We start from the raw sequence: 21,809 nt of genomic DNA, 5'->3' as shown, positions 1-21,809 counted from the left end.
ATGGACTACTAGTTTCTGGCTGAAACTTCACCAAATTGGACAAAAAGGCCGCTCAGTGCTTCCCACTCCCACTGGTAAGCAAAGAAACTTCCCTCCTTCCTAATAAGGCAATGGATCAGTAACAGGAACTAAAAACAAAGCCCAGGGATCAGCAACTCTGAAACTGGACTACTCTAGTTCAGTAAAGTGGGAAAACAAGAGATTTTTTTGTTTTATTACAGAGATAAGGAAAAACAGACAGTAAATGCTATAAATGCTGTAAATCGGCTAGCACTTTAGTGTGTAGCCTACAGAAACAATTTGCAACAATTAGTAACTTAAAGTGCAATAAACAGTGTAAAATGCAGAAATCACTTAAAGTAGCAGTAAAACAGGCGAAATGCAGTCGCTAGCTTAATAACAGTGGGAAAGCCACAAAGAATACTTATATCTGGTAGAAAGTCACTCTTTTAGCTCTCTGCTGCTTGGATCACTCTGCAGGCCACCACGAGGATCTGTGCAGAGTTGGTACAAGCTGGAAAACACGTGTTTAGCGTGTTTTATAGCAGGGGGCTGAAAGGAGCTAGGAATTGGCCCAAAACGACCAATAGACTACTAGTTTCTGGCTGAAACTTCACCAATTCGGACAAAAAGGTTTAGTTTAGGTCAAGTTTAACAAAGACAAACCAGGAAACACACACACATACATACCTTAAAGCACTGGGTACCCTTTTAACAAAAACACAATGTGTATTACTGGCATAGCATGTTAAGAGATGAGCAAAAAGACAATTTTATTTCATAGACTTGCATTATTTTGAATCTAACTCAGTTAAGAGCAATGCATTGAGTATCTTATGATTTAGTACTGTACATTACCAAAGTTTAATATTTTCTCCTGACGGGTAGATTTTAATTCATAGACATTATATATTACTATAAAGCTAATCTAGAAAAGGACAGAGCATCAGCCTGCTTACCATTTAGTGCTCTACCTTACCAGACTTTACGGCTTTATCTTAACGGTCGTTTTCATGTATCCAATGCTATCAAGTTACATCTGACTACTGTAGTGACTCTCTGAACACCTGCCACCATCCACAGGGTCTGTTAGCCATGTAAAGGATGAAAGCAGATTGCTAGACCTTTTTTTTTTTTAATCACCCACCACCCCTATGGCAAGTCCACCTACTGTAATACATTTATTTAAACTGTTTGACAACCTACTAGTGTCATGTCATATGTCTTTCATGAGCAGGCATTAGGTATACTATTATGTTTGCCCACTTATTTAGTATGTGGTCACTGTCACTGTTGTGTCTCAGAACAATGACAGATAACTAATTTCACTTTGGCCACCAGGAATTAATTAAACATGTAAAAACTATTTCAGTTTGGTCTTCTTATTAATCATACAATTCCACACTCTGGCCTTTTAGTTGGATTCTACTGCGTCATAACCCATTAATTGAGGTAATCCCTATAATCCATCCATTGGTGTCTGTAACTTAGTAAATAAATACACTCAAGTGAGGAAAATACATTAAGGAGCTGGAAATGTCATTTCATATTTTATTTTGTATTTTAGACATTTTAGCACAAACTAGATAAACTGAGGTTGCTCTTCTAATATGATCACATTAAAATCATGGACTTCATGGACTTCAAACACTGGTCGAGCTTCTATTCAACTCTGATTTGTAAGTCACAAAGGTTACTACAACATTCATTCCTTTTCAAACTATGAATGAAACCATACTAAAGTAATTGTAGTTTTTTTTTTTTAATAAGGACTCTCATTTACAGAAAAGGGCAACCTGCAGGCCCTTTCAACACTCAGGAACTTTTTAATGAATCTGTTACTTAATATTCGTTTTTTAGAAAATTCAAATAATCCTCAACTTCTCCATTCACAATGACATTTAACCACAAATGTCTCCCTCTTGTTTTATCCATCCATGACACTAGTTGTTATTCAATACAATTTGTCAAAAGGTTTCCACAGTCTTGTTTCATATTATAGCACATCTCTGATTTATTTGGTATGGTTCCATTAATAACTCTGCTTCTAAGGAATCTGGTAGTCAAGCATAATGAACTAGAAATCCAGACAACTGTATTATCTTCTGCAGAGTAACTTTGAGTGCAGTATCAACATTATTTGTCCAGTACCAGAAAACCATCTTTTTATCATCTTCATTGCTAAGCCAGATCACATCAACACAGGTGAATTCACTTTCCATTGATTTTTTTTTTCAAAAATCACCTTTTCATGTACATTTACTGTCCATCAAGCTCAACCCTCTGTTTAATCTCCTTATCTGCCAGTCACTACAGGTATCCCATAAGGCTATATTGCAGGTCCATTCTTTAACATATTTATTAATAACTTGTATACAGCTGCACAACAAGCTTCTCTTATAAAATATGCCAGTCTATTTGCCTTATCTTCATATCTGATAGTTTCTTCCACCTTCATACCATCTCTCACATTGCCTTTAATTCCACTGAAAACTGGTGAAATGACAATCAGCTTCTCCTCAACCCCAAAACTCAGCATGCTCTACAGAACACAGAACATTCTGTCACCCTGTAGACTAACACTAGCTAGTTCATATATCCTTCATTCTCTTCTTTATAATTCACCCATCCTTACCGACATCCAGATGATCTCTGATTCTAAACTAGAACTATGCTATAACAAAGCTGCTTGGTTTGTAGTGCGCCATCCCCACAATTCATAACCTTGCTCTACACTTAAATCTTTGAACTGGTTCAAACTAGCCTATTACCTTAACAGACAGAACCACTTTTTAGTCTTTGCGCAGGTATTATCACTATTTGGCATGTGTGTGTGTAGCTGCCAACTTTCTGCTTGCTAAAACTGCTGAGCATGAATATATGCCATTACTATGCCTTCCATCATGTTTACTGCATAGTTACCATTATCTTATAACTGCATACCTGACTGCTGTGTTTGTTGTAAGTGAAAATGATCAAAGAACAGCAAGGCATTACTCACATTTCATTCACAGCATCATAAGAAATAGAAGGCCGATGAGAGAAGGTAAATGCACCAAGGAAAAAGGCAAGACAAATAATTGCCCCTTAGACCTATAACCACAAATACAATCCCAGAAATCAGTGCACTGCACCACCGGCAGATAGCATCTGGGACACTTAAATTTAGTCAAGAAGCTGAGGGAACACACTAAATAGGATTTCCTCATTATTATCATTAGAATGTTCCTGCCAGTGACCAATACAATCTGTCTACGAAAAAAGTAGAGTTGATAGGGCTTCAGCGACTGCAACCCATGTCAGTCTCTCTCTCTCTCTCACACACACACACACACACACCTTACTTCAGTGCAATGACATCGCAATTACCTGACCTACATGAAATAGAAAATTATCTTTTTGTAATTGCAATTGTGTTTGCTGATACTGTGTGCACTTTCTTCACTGGACAAATTAAAGCATCAAGACTGCCAATGCAAAAATCAATGGACTGAAAAACTGTCATAAATGGGAGATGTATTGAATTTAAGCTAGAAAGGCTAAATAAAAGATAATTACTGAAAGGGCATTTAGGGAACTGGGACTGAGATGTTTCTTTACTCATGGTTCCATTGCTGATGTGATTAAGCCATATTCTTCTCCTTCTTTCAGCTTTTTCTTGGTTAAGGGTCACCACAGCAGATCACCTGTCCACTCAGGATTGGCAGTGGAGTTTTTACGGTGTTGAGTTGCCAGCCCAGCACCCAACCTTTCACAGAAGAGTTAGACACAGAAAACACACACACACACACACACACACACACACTCATGCCTAGGGGCAATTTAGAGTGTCCAATCCACCTACAAAGAGTTCAATTTGTTGTTTCGAACTGTGTCAGTTGAGATACTTTGTGTATTGGGAAGATCTTGTGAACAGCTGGAATTTATAAAATAAATTCATCATTTACAGATCCAAGAGCAGAACACTAAAGGTTGCAATGTACTGAGAAAATAATGCACATACTTGTAGAGCAAAATTATTTGCACATTTGCAGAGATAATGATTCATGTGTTCCCAGACTGCACTATGATTCTTATACTGCAGTTTGAAAGGCTCAAGCAGGGACAAGATTGTACAGACACTTCCCTTAGCTTCTTGTATAATGTAACACACTAAACAGGATTTTGTCATTCTGAAAATGCTACAACCAGGGATTACTACCATTCCTCACTCTGTCTCTCACACAGACACACACACACACACACACACACACACACAAATGAAAAACGGACAACAAGCATGAGGAAAAATGTGGGCATTCCTCAAAAATAGTACAGCTGAAAGAGCTCCAGCTACTGCAGCCCATGTCAATCTCGCACACATGCACACTAATACAAATTAGATAACTGAGCAAGCAGGGACAAGATTGTACAGACTTTACACGAGAAGTAGGGCAGCAACTGAAAAGCAAATTTCCAAGCCATTATTGGGCACAATTCTCCTGAGCTAGCACTTAATGAACAACTCACCTCTACTCTGGAAAAGGACTCTGTTGCAGCTGTACTTTGCTTGATTTTTTCCTATGCTGCCATCTTGTAAAATCGTGGCTTGTATTCCAGAGTCACAAACCCGCAGACAGATGGAAATGGATGTTCTGTCCAAATAAATTGCAGGATCCAGTAGGGTGGCCTAATGGTTAAGGTGTTTGCCTTACAAACACAAGGTGCAGGGGTTGAGTCTCACAAGGGATAATTACCTAGGCTTAAAATGGCTCTCAAGGGCAGTTTAGTACTAATCTGTGAACCTATGAACTTAATAAAGTCTGAAAATATCAGAAAATGAAAGGGGATTGCTACTGCTCAACCCTCTATTTGGACAGATGAAAGAAAACAGATTGGGGGGTGGAGGTGTTATGCAAGTGGCAGCTTGACCTGGAATAATCCTATTGGCTGCCACCTCCTTGCAATGCACAGAGAATCGGCTTACTAACATTACTTGCATTTACAACTGATTTTCTCCAAAAAGTTAAATATGAACATCATGTAACTCCACAATGAAAGTAAGTAAGTTGAGAAAGTTCATGAAAAAGTTCAGGTACTTTTTCAACTTATTTAACAGTGGAGCTACAATACAGCTGTTAAGTTAGATGCGCTTGTGGAAGGGACTCAGCTGTAACTGCATACAATTGCTATCTTCTCACAGCATGCTCGGAGGTAAGCACAGAGGTACTGTGAGACGGTTCTCAGGGTTAATTTGTACTAACTTAAGTTTTTGGTGTTTGAACTGTGTGTTTCATTATGGCTGATAAGCCTACTGGATTTAAAAAGTCCACTACTTGTGGGCATAAGATCCCTAACTCTGATGCCCACAGGGTGTGGGTGTACTGTTTGGGGTCTGTGCATCTGAACACCTACTACTCTGTGCTTTTAATGCCAGGGCCATTAGCAATCGCAGGAATAAACTAATATTGAAAGGCGTTCTTCTAGCTTCTGCTTCTTCTGCTGGTACTTCATCATTAGGGGCTAAAACCCACTCTCAGAAAACTAAAGAAACTTGGGAACATCGGAAACATTCTTCCTGTAAGTCTCCTCTGTCTGCAACCTCCTGCGAAGGTTTCCAAAAGCACGGCTCCAGAGGCTTTGTACCCCATATCTGCTGTTAGCAAGACTCCTCAGCTCCGTACACCTAGGTTTTCACTGGAGCTGGTTTCCTGAAGGTTAAGGTCTCTCTTTCTTCAAGACACCCCCCTCTAAATGTCTTCCAGACCACCCTACACCTCTTCTTAATTAAGTCCTCATGTAGTCTTTCTGAGTCAAAGGTAGATAGGATGATAAGATTAGTCAGAACACAGATCGAGATGGGTGTCCTGTCAGCACCTTCTCCCATCAGATCCTTGAGCCTAAAGCCTTCTTTCCAGTCCCTTCATGCTCCTCCTCCAATCCAACCTGTTGCTTTTAAGTCCTCAGATCTGAGAGCCCTGAGAGTTGAACTGTTGGATCTGAATGTTTTGACATCTTTTACTTCGACAGTATCCCTGACCCGAGCAGCTCCAACTCTGTTGGATCGTTTGCATCAGGTCCAATGGGTTGATTTGATTTCAGAGTCATCGCTTCCTCTTGGAGTGTTGACTTTATCTCCAACTCCCCCTTCAGATCAGAGAGTTTGAGAACTGTGGAGGCTGTCTGATCTGAGATCTTTGGCTCCAGTGGCATTGCCATCAGTGTCCCCTTGACCCTCTGCTTTCGAGGTGGTGGAGAGAGTAGTGCCGCAACCTAGACTGGCTTTGACTCTTCCTTTGGATCCATGCCCCACCCTCTTTTGGATCCTGTGTCTGTTTTTTTCTCATTCTACACCTCAGGGACAGCCAGTCCAGATGAGCTTCCAAGCTGTTTTTACCAGGGAACTTCCTGTCTCTTCCGACACATCTCCAGAGCATCCCACTGAGAAAGTCCCTTGGAAAAGGTCATGCAATAGGAGCCACCTGGAATCCCTCAAAGAAGACACTGATTTTGATGAGGGGGAAGGGTCTCCCAGATCCCCACCTGAAGATGTCCCATTCCTTGACCAAAAAGGTGGTTGGTCTGCCCAAAACCCTTCTCAGGAGGAATTGTTCTTGGAAGCCTTCAGGTCCAGACAGTCTACTTCTTGGATTACCCAGCCTGCAGATGAGCTGCTAGACCTTGTCTCCCGCTGAGCATGGAAAGAACCACAGTCCATAGAACTGCTCCCTAAGTGCCCGGATAAGATTCTTAATTTCCCGTCAGGTTACATTGGGCGAAGGGTGTTCCTGTAGATGCCATAGTTATTACAGCAGCTACTAAGGAGGAGTTGGCTGAGCAGAGCTTCTCTGCCCATCCCCCTAATAGGAAGTCTAGGGCATTGGGCAGGCTTGGGAAGCAAGTGTATGCATCACGAATCTTTGCTTTATGGTCGCTGAATTATTTGTCACATTTCGCGAGGTTAGGACTTAATCAAGGTATTCTAACTGTTCCCCAGGGTCCATGTCTGTAGAGAAACAGAAGTCCTTTTCACGACTGGCCACCCTACAGTCCATTACTAATTTGTCCATGAGGTTAATCTCACATGCAGCTGAAGGTTCCTCTTGGGCTGCCGGTTCAGGCATAGCCATTAGGAGACATGCCTGGATAAGGTTTTGTGATTTTTGTGGAGCCCTTTAAGGTGTTATTCATCACTGCTCCCTTTGATGGCTCTTCCTTGTTTGGACGGATAGTTAAAAACACTCTTGCCTGTAGTGAAAAGAATAGAAAGACCCTGTCTACTGGGGGAATGAACTTTTTACCCTGCAAAGAAACCTTTCCAGGAATCAATGTGGTGAAAGAAGGCAAGGTTCAGAAAATCCTAAGGGCCTTTCCAAGAATCGCATGGAGATTTTTCCCCAAAGGCAGAGGGGGGGAAATAACTGTAATGGTAGACACCACCCTCATGGTAGAGGGGGTCTGCAGAATCAAGGTTTTCGAGATTCCTTCTGTCAAGAATTATGATATAAATAGGATTTGCTGGACAGTTATGTATCCCAGAGACACTACCCCTTCTCCGGAACAGGCTTCCCATCCATGTGACGCAAAGTTTATCACGAACACAATTTCAAGTATAACTTGGACAATTGGATGGGGAACAGGAAATTTATCCCTGGCTTGGCATCTATGTCTCTAATGGACACAGACATCCTTTAAATGGTTAATCTCCCCGGCCCCTGCTTGAAAATGTTTAATCTCCTAAGCCCCTGCTTACAGTTATCAAGGGTACCAGAACTTGTCAGAGATTTGGGATGCATGGCTAGGATTAAAAAGGCCCTTGTGGTTGTTAGACTAGTAATCACCTATGAACTTAAATGACTAAATACTTATTCTCTGTACTGTATTCCTTAAAAAAAAGCCAACATAGAGCCCTAGACCCCCAAAGCAAAACAGCATAGGCAATCCCTAGTGATCCAGTTTTCCGAAATAGCCAAGCACAGCATTAAATGCAGCGATGATGCTGTGGATGCCCCTTCCAGGGCAGCTGATTCTGGGTCAGTTATCAGGAGGTATGCCTGGCTGTGAGGCAAACATATTTCAGAAGATTCCAAGTCTAAAATTTTAGATTTTCCTTGGATAACAACCTTCAATTTGGCTCACATGCTGCCAGCCTTTTCAAGGCTTTGCAGGAATAAGGCAAGAGAATAAAAGATTGCACATCAGATTCTTCTCTGTACATTTCCCAGGTACGATAACAATTATGTAGCAAAATCTGCCTCTTTTGCTAAGAGAGATTCTTGAATCCCTCATAGGTAAATAAAAATTCCAATGAAAAGATTCCCAAAATGAGACTCCTCTCAGGAGGCAACAATTTGGTAGTAGGCCCCTTTGACTATATTCCACCCACCATCCCCTCCAACCCCAGCCCCCCCATTCCCCTCTCAAGAAGACTCTTTCCATTCTGAGAATCAATAACCTCAGACAAATGAGTCTTAAGCATTGTCAAGAATTGCTATGCTTGTTTTGGGAAAGCAGCCCATCTCCCAGGGGAATACCATGACCTCCTCCCAACCAGATCCACCTGCTGGACCCTATCATATGGGACTTACTGGCTCAGTGAAACATAGAAGTCCCCTCAACCTTTTTAGGAAAGGGGTTTTACTCGAGGATCTTTCTTGTCCCAAGAAAAGAGGGCCAGTGGAGACCTATTCTGGACTTCTCCTGGCTAAACACCTTTTTAAGAGTTCCCTCTTTCCAAAATGCTGCCCTTACACACCTTCCTACCTTTCCTGCTTCTGCAGGCCTTCCTGGTATCCTTAGACCTAAAAGATGTTTATCTTCCTATTCCCATCGTCCTTACATTTTCAGTTTACTTCTTTGTCCTTTGGTCTTTCTACAGTTCCAAGGGCTTTCACAAAGTGTCTGGTCCATGTTGCAGTATTTCTTCCCTCCCACCTTATCCCCTCTCTCTTCTTTTCTGTCACTATTGGCACAAAATACTTTGGCTTACACAGACACACACATTCTTCCAGGATATTACATCTCTTCTTGTGGAAGTTTACTTGCCTATTCAGACTAAGCCCCTCCCAGATGACCAGTCTCCTTCCTCAGGTTTCTTCAGGCCACTGCTGGCTTGGAGGTAGTCTGATGATCTTGCATGTTAGTCCAGTTTTATACCCCTACACTAATGAGTTGAGGTCATCATTTGGATGTATGCCCTTGGAAAGTAATGCTTTGGTACCCCAGCCGGACATCAATGAGCAGCAAAGCATCTGTTACGAATACGGCAGCAGTGATCAGTAGGACATCTACTATTATGTTACGTTCTTACACAACTGTAATTTATATGCTTTATTGAGGCTACATGTCTCAACAATTTCTGCTTGCCTGCATGGTCCCCCTACACACATTCCTTGTCACCAGTAAAACATTTTCCTAAAAGGGGTCCTGCAACTCAGTCCCCCAAAAAAGAACCTAATCCACCATGAGATTTGTGGAAATCTTGAGAAGCTGATATTACCTACACACACACACACTGAACCAGCTGCTTCAGCTTCCTTCAATTTCCTGACCTAGAAAACTTGCTGTTATTTTGAACAGCAGGATTTCAGAACTTCAGGCCCTCATGTAAAAACAATCATGTTATGTTGTCCATATTTCTACTTCGTTCTTGCTGTTTGAGTTCGGAGCCGATCCTCGGCTCTGACTCTGCCTTATACTATAGCTCGAGAGCTTTTACTGGCTCAAGACTAGCCCCTATCCCAGCATGCATAGCGGTAGTTACCTAGATCTCGTTTGCTGCTTGTAGCATCAAGATTGTGGATACTGGCTCAGGCCAAGTGTTTTTTTTTCTTATATTTTGAGCAAAAATTTTCTAGAGTAGCTTAGCTAATTTAACGGTAGATGTCCATAGCACTTCTATCTGTCCCTATCCCATCTGAGTGACTTGTTTTTTGTGTAGATTAATTGTTTTTTCTCTCTAGCCTTTGCCCTCTTTCAAACCTGTTTAAATTAGAGGTTCTTCTTCCCCTTCTTACCTTTAGCTTTTAAGGAGTTGCCATTTTAGTTAGAGGCTCTCCTTAGGTGGGGAGTTCACCATTTTACTTAGAGCCTCTCTCCCCTTCTCTTTTTTCCCTGTTTAAAAAAAAAAAAAAATATATATATATATATATATATATATATATATATATATATATATATATATAGGATATTGTCTGTTATTGTCATAGTTTTTTTCTTTGTCTAGCTATACAGAGTGCTTCGTAGTGTTATAGCATAGTCTTCTTACTAGCAGTCTATAGCCTTAGACATAGTGCTCTTTCCTAGTATGCCCAAGTATACTGCCAAGGATTCGAAACGTTCGGGTTTCAATGCGACTCATGTTGCCAAATGATGTCCCTTACAGATGGGCACACAAGTTGTGTATATTGTTTAGGAATTCTTCAACTGCAAGACTCAATCTGTCATGCCTTTAGTTCATGAGTCCTGCAGGAGAGAAGAAACAAGCTAATCTTGAGAGGTTTGCTGAAGAGCCCCTTTGATAATGCCATGGAGGGGACTCAGCCAGCTAAAAAAATCGGATAAAGTCAAGCCTTCATCCCCTTTGGCTCAGAGTTCGGACCTGTCTAAGGATAAGGATAAACAACAAGCTAAGTCAGACCCGACTTTTGGTTCCAACAAGACATCTTCACCTATGACTCCATCAGTGTTTTTGGAGCCAGTAAGGGTCCCATAAGCATTCCAGGTCTCCTGCCTTGGAATCGGTGCATTCTGCTCCACAGTCTCCGTTATTATAATCTGTGGCGGGCAGTCACCGGTCTTCAACACTTTCCTCTTGGTCATCCAGGAGTGTCTCAGATGATGATGTGGAGAGGGTGGTAAAGAGGCTTCTTATGAAACCAGCATTAGCCAAAGTACTTTTGGGCCCATCCCAGATGGAAATGGTGCCAGCAGCCCAAACAACACCCATCTCAATTCCTCCTCCAACTCCTCTGAGTTTGGAGCCGGAGTGTATGGAAGTCATAGTGGTGGAACCGTCGGTTCCACTAACCTCTTCTGGTCATTTGGTTCTGACTACTGCTCCAATCTCCTCGATATCCCCTTCTATCGAGGGATCTGGGGGTCGACGCTCCCTCATCAGCTCCTAGGGGTGGAGCGGCATCGGACCCTTGTCCGACCCTACTCTCCCTCTTGGAGCTTCGGTGCAGGTAAGCTCGGCTCCTACATCAGCCTCGGAGCCATCGCCCTTGGTTCAGAGGAAGTCTCCTGCTTCTTCAGAGCCGGAGATTCTTTCAGGTCGGGACCTTCAAGGTGATGAGGAGAGTGCTGTCTGCTGAGACAGCTCCATCCTCTTCTCTATTGGCTCCTTTGCCCTTGGTGCCAGTGTCAGGCTATGAACCTCCCCTCCACCCCAAGCATAGGAAACCCATGCTCCAGGATGCCCTATTGGGCAATCCCACCTTGTCTGAAACTTCCCCTGACCATCCCTCAGAGGACTTGCAAGAGGAAGCATGTGGACTCCCCTGAGTACTTGATATCAGACACAGACTTGGATGACTCAGAAGGGTCCCACTTTGAAGATGTCTCCTTTCCAGACATCTTAGAAATCCTTAGACAAAGGGGCAACTGTTAAGTCCCTTGCCCTTCTGAAGACAAGTCGGTGTAACTGGATGCATTTGGTTCCCAACCCTCCACCTCTTGGGCATCTCCTCCTTTCGACCCACTATTGCATGTAGTGAGTCGGAAGGCTTGGAGCTCTCCAGATACAATGGAACCAGTTCCGTGGAGGCCTAATAAATTCATTACAGACCCTGAAGACAGGTTCTTCTTATCTAAAGGTGTTCCCGTGGATACTGTGGTGGTGGCAGCAGCCACCAAGAAGGAATTAGTGGAAACTTCATCTGTCCATCTGCCAAATAGTCTCATACGATGGACAGATATGGGAAATGTATGTTTTCTTCAGTGACTTTTACACTCAGGTCGCTGAACTATTTGTCCCATTTTGCAAGGCTTCAAAGGGATCTCCTCAAGGAGTTAGGACATACCTTACAGGATCTTACAGCTGCGGGAGCCTCGGACAAGGCTGCTTCTCATCTTGCGACCTTGACTTCAGTGGTTAACTCCTCCATGCGTCACATTTCTTATGCAGCTGATGGGGCGAGCAGGGCAGCAGGCACAGGGGTAACCTTACGCAGACACTCCTGGGTATGGCTTTGACATTTTGGGGAGCCCTTCAAGTCTTCCATACCAACGCCCCCTTTGACGGCTCATCCCTGTTCGGGCCTCCGGTAAAAGACTCTTACCAGGTGTGAACAGGATGGCAAAACTCTCTGCTGTGAGAGTACGTTTTTCTGCTCCACCTAGGCCCTATCCTAAAGGCTAGAAGAGCAGAAAAATGTGGTTCTGAAAATCCCAGGGAGCTTCACCTGACACACATTGAGATTTTTACCCAGAGGCAGAGGGGGAAATATTGGAAGACGCCGACCTCACGGCAGGGGGGGGGGGGTCTGCAGAACCAGGGTGACCAAGATGCCTTCTCTGGTAGGCCCTTCCAGTGCTCCTGAAGGGAGGCCTGACTCCGGATACAGTCGGGGGAGATTATCCTTGTACACAAAAGCCTGGCAGACAATAACAGAAGTTACATGGGTACTATTCATAATATCTGGAAGTTACAATATCCCCTTCTCACTACTTCCCCTATCAAAAAGACAATACTCTATCCCAGATGTTCCACCCGGTTTTCGGGCTCAAGCAAACCTGGAGGCTCAAAAGTTGCTAAGAAAAAGTCATCCAGGAAGTCCCTGCAGACCAAACTGGATCCGGAACTTACTCAAGGTTCTTTTCAGTTCCAAAGAAAACAGGGGACTGGAGACCCATTTTGAATCTCAGCAGGCTCAACAGGTCAGTCAAGATAAAGTTCGGATGGTAACACTGCAGTCCATTCTTCCCTTTCTGGGACAGGACAATTGGATGTGCTCTACTGATCTCCAGGATGCATACTACCATATAAAAATGGACAGATGGGCAAGGAGATATCTACGCTTCCGGCTGGGAGCCAGTCATTATCAGTTCATAGCTCTGCCCTTTGGTCTCACCACAGTCCGCAGGGTGTTCAAATGCATGGCAGTAGTTGCAGCTCACCTGAGCCATCAAGGATTCCGGGTGTTTCCATATCTAGATGACTGGCTCCTTACTGCCACCACCGAGCATCAACTAATCAGGGCAAGGAAATTTGGGATCATCATAAACTATGAAAAATCTGCCTTGTTGCCTTGTCAATTACCTTTTATAAGGGCAGATTTAGACACAAGGGCCATGATAGCAAAGCTGCCTTAAAGAAAGAGTATTAACGATCCATCGCCAAGTTATCATACTGTTCTCACAAAAGAGGATTCAAGCAAGATTTGTCCTCAAGGTCCTGGGTTCTATGGCAGCGGCAATCACTCTGGTACCTATGGCTCGCTTCCACATGAGAATTCTACAGTGGCTTCTTTTTGCACAATGGCCATTCCAGGATTTACCCATGTCACATCAGATTCTGATCATGGAATCCTGCAAAAGGGATCTGGAGTGGTGGCTTCACTCCCCTATGGTGACAATAGGCAGGCTATTTCTACCCCCCCAACCTGTAGCCACAGTGGCCAAGGATACTTCCCAGGTATGGTGGGGGGCATTATCTGGGACAGACTGTTCAAGGGACTCGGCAGAAACCCAAGTACCACTTGCACATCAATGTCATGGAGATGAGAGCAGTGCTCCTGGTGTTGCAAGCACTTCAGGGCTCTCTACCTACAGGGACGATAGCAATATGTCGGTAGTATGGTACATCAACAAACCGGGTGGAACCAAGTCTTACCCTTTGTGTTGAGAGGCTCTACGAGTTTGGCAATGGGTGATGTCTTCCCAATGCTTTCTGGTTGCAATGCACATTCTGGGAAAATCCAACGTGATAGTGGACAAACTCAGCCGGGCTATCCTGATGCCCCATGAGTGGTCCCTTAAACAGGAAGTTGCGGACTTGATTTTTTGCAAATGGGGCCAGCCATGCTGTGATCTGTTTGCCACCCCCCTCAACAACAAATGCAGCAGCTACTTTGCCCTAGTCCCACCACCAGGACAGTCACCCAGGGATACACTTGTTCATGATTGGCCCCTGGGACTGCTTCCCACCCTTTCTCCTGATCCCCAAGGTTCTTCAGAAAGCACAGTCATTGGGTTGCAAGTTAATCATATTTGCCCTTTACTGGCCTTGTCAGATATGGTTCCCATTCCTTTGGCCTCACCTGCAAGGGGCGCCTTGGATCCTGGACCCAGTGCCAGATCTTTTGAGACATCAGTCGGGGGCTCTCCATCCTTCCATTCAAACTCTCAAGCTCACAGTTTGGTTTCTCCACGTCCAGTCTTAGCCAGGCTTCCCGATGTTTCCCCAGCAGTTCAGCACATTTTGATTTCCTCCCATAAGCCCACTACTAGGAGACTTTATGCTAGTAAATGGAAGAGGTTCTCTTGCTGGGCATGCAAAAATCAGGTTGATCCCTTTACTGCTCCCATTTCAGATTCTTGAATTTATCGCTGAAACATTTCACCAAGGAGCAGCTACTTTCTGAGTTCATTTAGCTGCCATTTCAAATTTCCATATGGGAGAAATGGGTTCCAATATCATGTCCCATAGGTTATGCAAGGCTTTCCTAAGAGGTGCTACCCTATTAAGATCTCCGATAAGAGAACCTCTTCCCCGGAATCTAAATTTAGATCTGAAGTAGTTTACTTCATTTGGTCTTCAACCTATGGGAATACGGATCCGTACCAGATCCAAGCTGGCAAGAATTACTAGCATCAGCTCCAAGCTCCAGACTCCTCCCCTTACCCACAGTACATCTCCATTGCCTTCCATCCTCAGATCTTGTTTGCCACAATTTGTAAAACATCGTGTCTCTAGAGCTCCAGCTAGCAGGGTGATTCTGAATCTAAGTTTTTCTAAATTTTCTGTTACTTTTAGCCGTTTCAGGTTAGTATAGGTACCCTTTCTCCCCTCCCATCACTTTGGCATTGAGTGTAGGTTTGTAGTTGTAGTTAGTTTAGAGTAGTTTGTCTGTGGTGCCCCTTCCCCTCTTAGTCAGTCTAGAGTGTTGAGTGGGTGTGTTATTAGTATAAAGAAAGAAAGTTTCTGATCTGTCTCTCTCCTTTTTTTAAGGTTTCTTGTTTGATAGTATTGGTGAAAAGCTTATCATTAAGCACTGCACAGAGTGTGGCCATAAGCTCTCCCCAGTGGATGGCCACACTCTGTGTGTGTGTGTGTGTGTGTGTGTGTGTGTGTGTGTGTGTGTGTGTGTGTGTGTGTGTGTGTGTGTTGTGGTTAGGTGTGGCCCACCTTACTGTGGAGTGCTCCATTTGTGCAGGGTTCAACCCCTGAGCTTTGAAGGATAGAAAGGCCAAGTTGGCCCTCAAACGTCTTCTGCCTGCCACTGATCCTCCTTCCTCATCCTTGACTTCAGTCACAGTGGATGCTGTGGCTGCCCCTCCTGCTTCTCTCCCTCTGGCTTCCTATCCCTCCTAAGCTGGGACTCAAACTCTTGCATCTAAGCCTGTGGTAGTGAAGCTGAGGAGAGGCAGAGAGTGGGAGAAAGAGTCTAAGATGAAGGAAAAGAGGAAGAGGTCCCCAGACCTCTCGTCCCCGAGCAAGTCTGCATTGACCCGTGACTCCCCTCGGCTCTGGTCTACAAGGTTCTCCCCCGAGCCGGAGGAGGCACGTTCAGTCTCCCGGGCCTTGTTTCCCCAACCGGCAAGGTCAGAGTCTGTAGCCTCGTCTCGGTCAACCCGTTCTTTATCGGACATGGATCAGGATAAGATGATTAGGTGCTTTATCCATACACCGATCCAGATAGGGGTCTTGTCAGCCGCCCCTCCCTCAGAAGGGGGGAGCTTGCTTCTCTTTTTTAGTCCATTTCTCCTTCCCCAATCCGACCTTCAGCTTTGGAGTTCTCGGATCCAAGGTTGGACTTGGTCAGGGGGTCAGTGCTGACGGTCCTTGCATCCTCGACGCTGACAGCTGCCTGGAGCATCTCAGATTAGACCAGCTCGGATCTGAGCTGCTCTCAGAGCCGGACCCTGGGTGTCAGATCCGAGGGAGTGGAACCGTCCACTTCGGGTCCGGCTCCAATTCTCTCATCAGATCCGGGGAGACGGGCCTCCTTATTAGCTTTCCAGGAGGTCCGCTCTCCTTCAGCATTCGATGTGGTAGAATGGGTCCTCTCCATCAGATTGAGGTCTCTGGCTGCCCCCTCGGAATCTGCCCAGACCCCTACGGCTCTGACTACGGTCCCCATTGTCTCAGAGGGACAGCATGTGCCTGAAGAGTGCCAGACGGTTCCCCCAGAGGAACAGATGGCTTGCAAGCACTACCCGGAGAGCCCCACGTGAGATGTGCCTAGCAAGCATACGTGCAAGAGGAGGCACTTGGACTCCCCCCGAGTCCCTAACAGAGGACACAAATTTAGATGATAGGGAGGGCTTCCCAAGATCACCTCCTGATGATCTCTCCTTTGGAGACATCATGGAGATCCTGCGCCAGCGGGGAGGATGGTCTGCCCCAAGCCCTCCTCTGATGAGTCTGCATTTCTGGAGGCTTTCGGCATGGGCCCGTCTATGTCTTGGATGTCCCCTTCCGTAGATCCTTTAGTGGATTTGATCACCTCGCAGGCATGGAAGGAACCAGATACTGTGGAGCTGATCCCCAATTGCCCTGATAAGGTTCTGAGTCCCCCTATTGACAGGCCTTCCTCGATCAAAGGCTCCCTGGTGGACACCATGGTGGTAGCAGCAGCCACGAAGAAGGAGATGTCTCAAGAAAGTTCCTCAGTCCACCCTCCTGACCGAGAGTCATGGATGATGACCACCTAGGGAAGCGGGTGTATGCTTCAGCTACCTTTTCAATAAGGGTGCTGAACTACTTGGCCCATGTCACGAGACTCCAATGCGACCTAATGAAGGAACTGGAGGAGTCTCCACCCAAGTCCATGTCACAGGATGACAAGGCTTCATTCTCCACAAAAATGGCCACTCTAAGAGCAGTATCAAATATGTCCATGCAACTCCTCTGCCATGCTATGGAAGGAGCAGCTAGGGTGACTGGATCAGGCATGTCCATAAGGCGTAACGCCTGGATCAGGTTGTGCCAATTCGCCGAACCCTTTGAGGTGTCCTTTGCTAATGCCCCTTATGACTGCTCAATTCTTTTTGGTAAGACCATCAAGGAGACACTAGTCCAGAGTGAGAAGGATGGGAAGACACTGTCTGCCATCAGGATCTGCATCTCTAACCGTCAAAGTCCTTTTCCTTTAACCAGAGAGGGCAAAAGATGATGTGGTTCTGGAAGTCTCAGTATTCCCAGGACACTCAGGGCTCTTCTTTCCCTAGAGGCAGAGGGGGACAGAATGGATGATGGCCCAGAGGCTGAGGGAGACTGTGAAACTTTGGGTCTCAAGATCCATTCTCAGACAGACCCGGGCAGCAACTCTGAGGAGTTGCCCGGCTGCTCTACTCTGGAGGCAGTTGGGAGACAATTGTCTCTGCACCCAGCGGCTTGGGAGTTCATAACAATGGTGCGCTGGGTGCTTCAAATATAGATTCATAGATTAGTTCTAGGCTAACAGCCCTTGGGAGCCATTTTAAGCCTAGCCAATTATCCCTTGTGAGACTCAAACCCTGCACCTTGTGTTTGTAAGGCAAGCACCTTAACCATTAGGCCACCCTCCCACCCTCATATCCATATCAATCATATCCAGAGGGTATTCTATCCCCTTCATGGGTTCCCCCATACCTCCCAAACTCCTCCTGGATGTTCCACCCACGCAAAGGGAGGCAGCAGCACTGGAAATTTCCAAGCCACTGGGAAAACGAGCCATCAAAACCGTCCCCTCAGATCAGTCTGGATCGAGCTTCTATTCCAGGTTCTTTTTGGTGCCAAAGAAAATGGGGGACTTAAGGCCCATCCTGGACCTCTGTACCCTGAACCCGTCAGTTGCCAAAGAAAAGTTCTGGATGGTCACACTACAGTCCATCATGCCGTACCTGCAAGAGAGTGACTGGATGTGCTCATTAGATCTCCAGGATGCTTGCTCCCGGTCTTCTGTATGCTTACCCGCCAGTTCCTCTCATCCTGAGGTTTCTGCAGAAAGCTTGTCGACTGGGGGAGCAAGGTGATCCTCATTGCCCCATTCTGGCCTCACCAGGTATGAGTTCCCTTCCTTTGGTCTCACCTTCTGGCTCCACCTTGGATCCTAGAATCCATTCAGGATCTGATTTCACACCCATCGGGGGTGTTTCATCTGAGTCTGGACAGCCTGAAGCTCACGGCTTGACTACTGCAGTTCCCATGATTGCTAGGACTCCTGGACTTTCCTCCTCAGTTAAGTCTATTTTGATAGCTGCTCATAAGTCTTCTACCAGAAAGGTTTATCGCAGCAAATGGAAATGTTTTTCTTTCTGGGCCTCAGAGGAGTTTAGATCCTTTTACGGCTTGTATTTCCACCATTCTTGGTTTTCTAGCTGATATTTTCCAGCATGGAGCTAGTTCTTCTATGGTCAAAGTTCAATTGGCTGCCATTTCTCATTTTCATATGGGTGAGAATTCTGCATCCTTGGCATCTTCTAGACTGTGTAAAGCCTTTATTAAAGGCACTTTTTTGCTACGCCCCCCAGTCAAAAGATCCCTGTCCCCCCGTGGGACCTTTCTATGGTTCTCCAAGCTTTGGTCACTCCCCCTTTTCGTGCCTGCCGCTACTGCAGATCAAAAATTTCTATCATGGAAAACAGCTTTTCTGATGGCGATTAGCTCTGCTAAAAGGGTTTTGGAACTGCAGGCCTTGTCCATAAATTCCTGTACATGATTTTTCATAAAGACAGAGTTTCCCTTTGAACTAACCCATCTTTTCTTCCTAAGGTGGCGTCACCAGTCACTATCAATCGGACTATAAATTTGCCTGTGTTCTTTCCCAATTTTACCAACAGGATGGAATACAAACTACATATGTTGGATGTTCATAGACAGTTACGATTCTATTTACACAGGACAAAAAATTTTCGTAAATTTGATCAGTTTGTTTCATTCTATAGACCCCTTTTGGGCAAACCTATTTCCAAGGTCACTATAGCTAGATGGATTTTTTCATGCATCCTGCAGGTCTATAAGAACAAAGGCATGTCTCCTCCAGGTCAGGTTAAAGCTCATTCAACTAGGTCCATGGCTACGTCTGCAGCTTTCTGATCTAGGGTGTCTTTGGATGACATTTGTTCTGCAGCTACTTGGTCCTAATCTCGTACATTTATTTACCATTACAAATTGGATTTGACATCTAGAAGGAGAGCATCCTTTGGCTCCACGGTGCTCCGGAATAACCTTCCATGAGGGCCTCCCAGGAGTTTAGTAGCTGGGGACTCTGTCCCACAGGTTGAAGACCAAATGAAGTAAACTACTTCAGATAAAGAAGTTATGTTCTCATCATAACATTCCATCTGAGTAGTCATACTTCATTTGTCTACAACCGTCCCTCCCTCCTTCCCCCGAACCTTGGCGCATGTTCAGCCTACGGGCTGTAGTATAGGTCACAAGTATGTTATCAGGTCGGGTTCTAAGTATAAGTTCTGCAAACTCGATCTGGGGATGGAAGACAGTGGAGATGTATTATGGGTAAGGTGAGGAGTCTGGAGCTCTGAGCTGATGCTAGTAATTTTTGCCGGTTCAGATCCGATACGGATCCATATTCCCACAGGTTGAAGACAAATGAAGTACAACTACTCAGATTGAACTTTATGGTGAGTACATAACTTCTTTTTTTAGACGTATTGATTCTTCCTCCCTTCGAACCATCTGCTTCTTGTCCACTCAAATTTCTGACTTGGAAGACCCTTTTCTTGGTTGCAAGTACCTCAGCTAGAAGGGTCTCAGAATTACAGGTCTTAATCTATTCATCCCCTTACTTGATTTTCCATAAAGATCAGGTTTCTCTCAGAACCAACCCCTCTTTCTTACCCAAGGTATGTTCTGACTACAATCTGAATCAATCCATAGAGCATCCTGTGTTCTTCCCCAATCATGGCAACAAGGCAGAGTATAAGCTTCATCAATTGGATGTTCATAGACTAAGTTACATTTCTATTTACACAGGAGCAAGGACTTTAGAAAATCTGATCAGTTGTTCATATCCTTTACAGACAATAAACAAGGTTGTGCAGTCTCAAAGGTGACTTTATCAAAATGGCTTTCAGACACTATAAAACATGTCTACGAGTTGCGTAAACAAACACTTCCAGGGAAAATTAAAGGGTGCTCAACAAGGGCCTTTTCTACCTCTATTGCCTTACAAGCCAGATTGCCTTGGATTCAATCTGTGCAGTAGCTACATGGGCTAATCCTCATACCTTTATCACTCATTACAAAGTAGATGTTGCCTCCCGGAACAGGGCATCCTTTGGTTCCACGGTCCTGAAGAGTTTTTTCTAGTGAGCCACCCAAGAATCAAGTGCTGGGGACCCTCTCCCAAACAGCAAGAATGAAGGCAAGATATGGACAACATAACATAAAGAAGTTATGTACTCACCATAATGTTCCATGTTTGTTGTCCTTGATCTCGCCTTCCTTCTTGCGTCTCTCTCTCCTTCCCCCTTCCTGGAGGATGGAGAGGAATCCCTTATTTTATTGGCTGTACTTGTTGGGTTTCCTTTATGCCATACCTTATGGTTAGTATCAGTCTACTACTACTACTACTATTACTATTGTGCAGGGATCACACCTTTATATGTAGGTGTCATCGGATATGCAAAGTAGAGTATATCTCTTGTCTGTATGGTCTAGTGTTGGGTTATCACAAACGAGATCTGAGTAACTACCGCTAGGCATGCTGGGATAGGGGCTAGCCTCAAGCCAGTAAAAGCTCTCGAGCTATAGTATACAGCCAAGTTGAAGCCGAAGTTCAGCTCCAAACCCAAACAGCAAGAAGGAAGACGAGATCAAGGACAACAAATATGGAATGTTAGGGTGAGTACATAATTTTTTTTTTTTTTTTTAGTCTTCCACAAGAACAGGGTCTCTTTGTGACAACCATTCTTTCATGCCTAAAGTTGTAACAGAGGTGTTCTTGCATTAAGCTATTAACTTTCATCTACCCTTCGAAGCAAGAGAGAAGAGGTTTCTACACTCTACTGATAAGCATAGGCAGTTGTGATTTTTATTGGCCTGGACAAAACATAATAGAACAAAAAAAAGCAGTTATTTGTATCCTTTGCTAAGGTTTAGAAGGAAAGTCCCATCTCCATGTTGTCTGTCTCTGAATCATTGGCCCATTGCATTTATTTCTGTTGCTTCTTTTGTGGAAAAGTGATACCAATATAGGTAAGTGCCCATTCTTCTAGAGTGACAGCAGCCACTACTTGCCTTCCTTTGGTGGATGTTGTCACTTGGGCTGTTTCAGAAAAGTAGCTATCATGATTCTCAATCCTCAGTTTCTATAAGCATTACAACCTGGACCCTGAAGCTAGGGACAAGGGAACATTTACAGTGGCATCCTACAAGGGTTACGTCAACATGTCCTCAGGGTCAGCCACCCCAGTGGTTCATGAGCTTAGGGAATCTTTCAAAATGTGAAGTCTGGTGCAGTAGTGAACCATATTATGAACATAGTACAGTTGTGCAAGGAGCTTTTGATTATTGTAGATGTTCAAGTAATTTCTTTTTGCAGTATTATCTCCCTTCCTCCCTCTCTGCTACTACTTGAAGGCATTCTTGTCCAGGTTGACCCAGAACTTGAGAGGCAGCTTTAATGATTATTCTTATTAGCCTGTCAGATGAGGCAACC

This window comes from Protopterus annectens, chromosome 15.part0 (assembly GCF_019279795.1).
Source record: "Protopterus annectens isolate FY-2018-M chromosome 15.part0, PAN1.0, whole genome shotgun sequence".
NCBI classification, from domain to species: Eukaryota; Metazoa; Chordata; order Ceratodontiformes; family Protopteridae; genus Protopterus; species Protopterus annectens.
Note: the sequence above shows the minus strand (reverse complement) of the source record.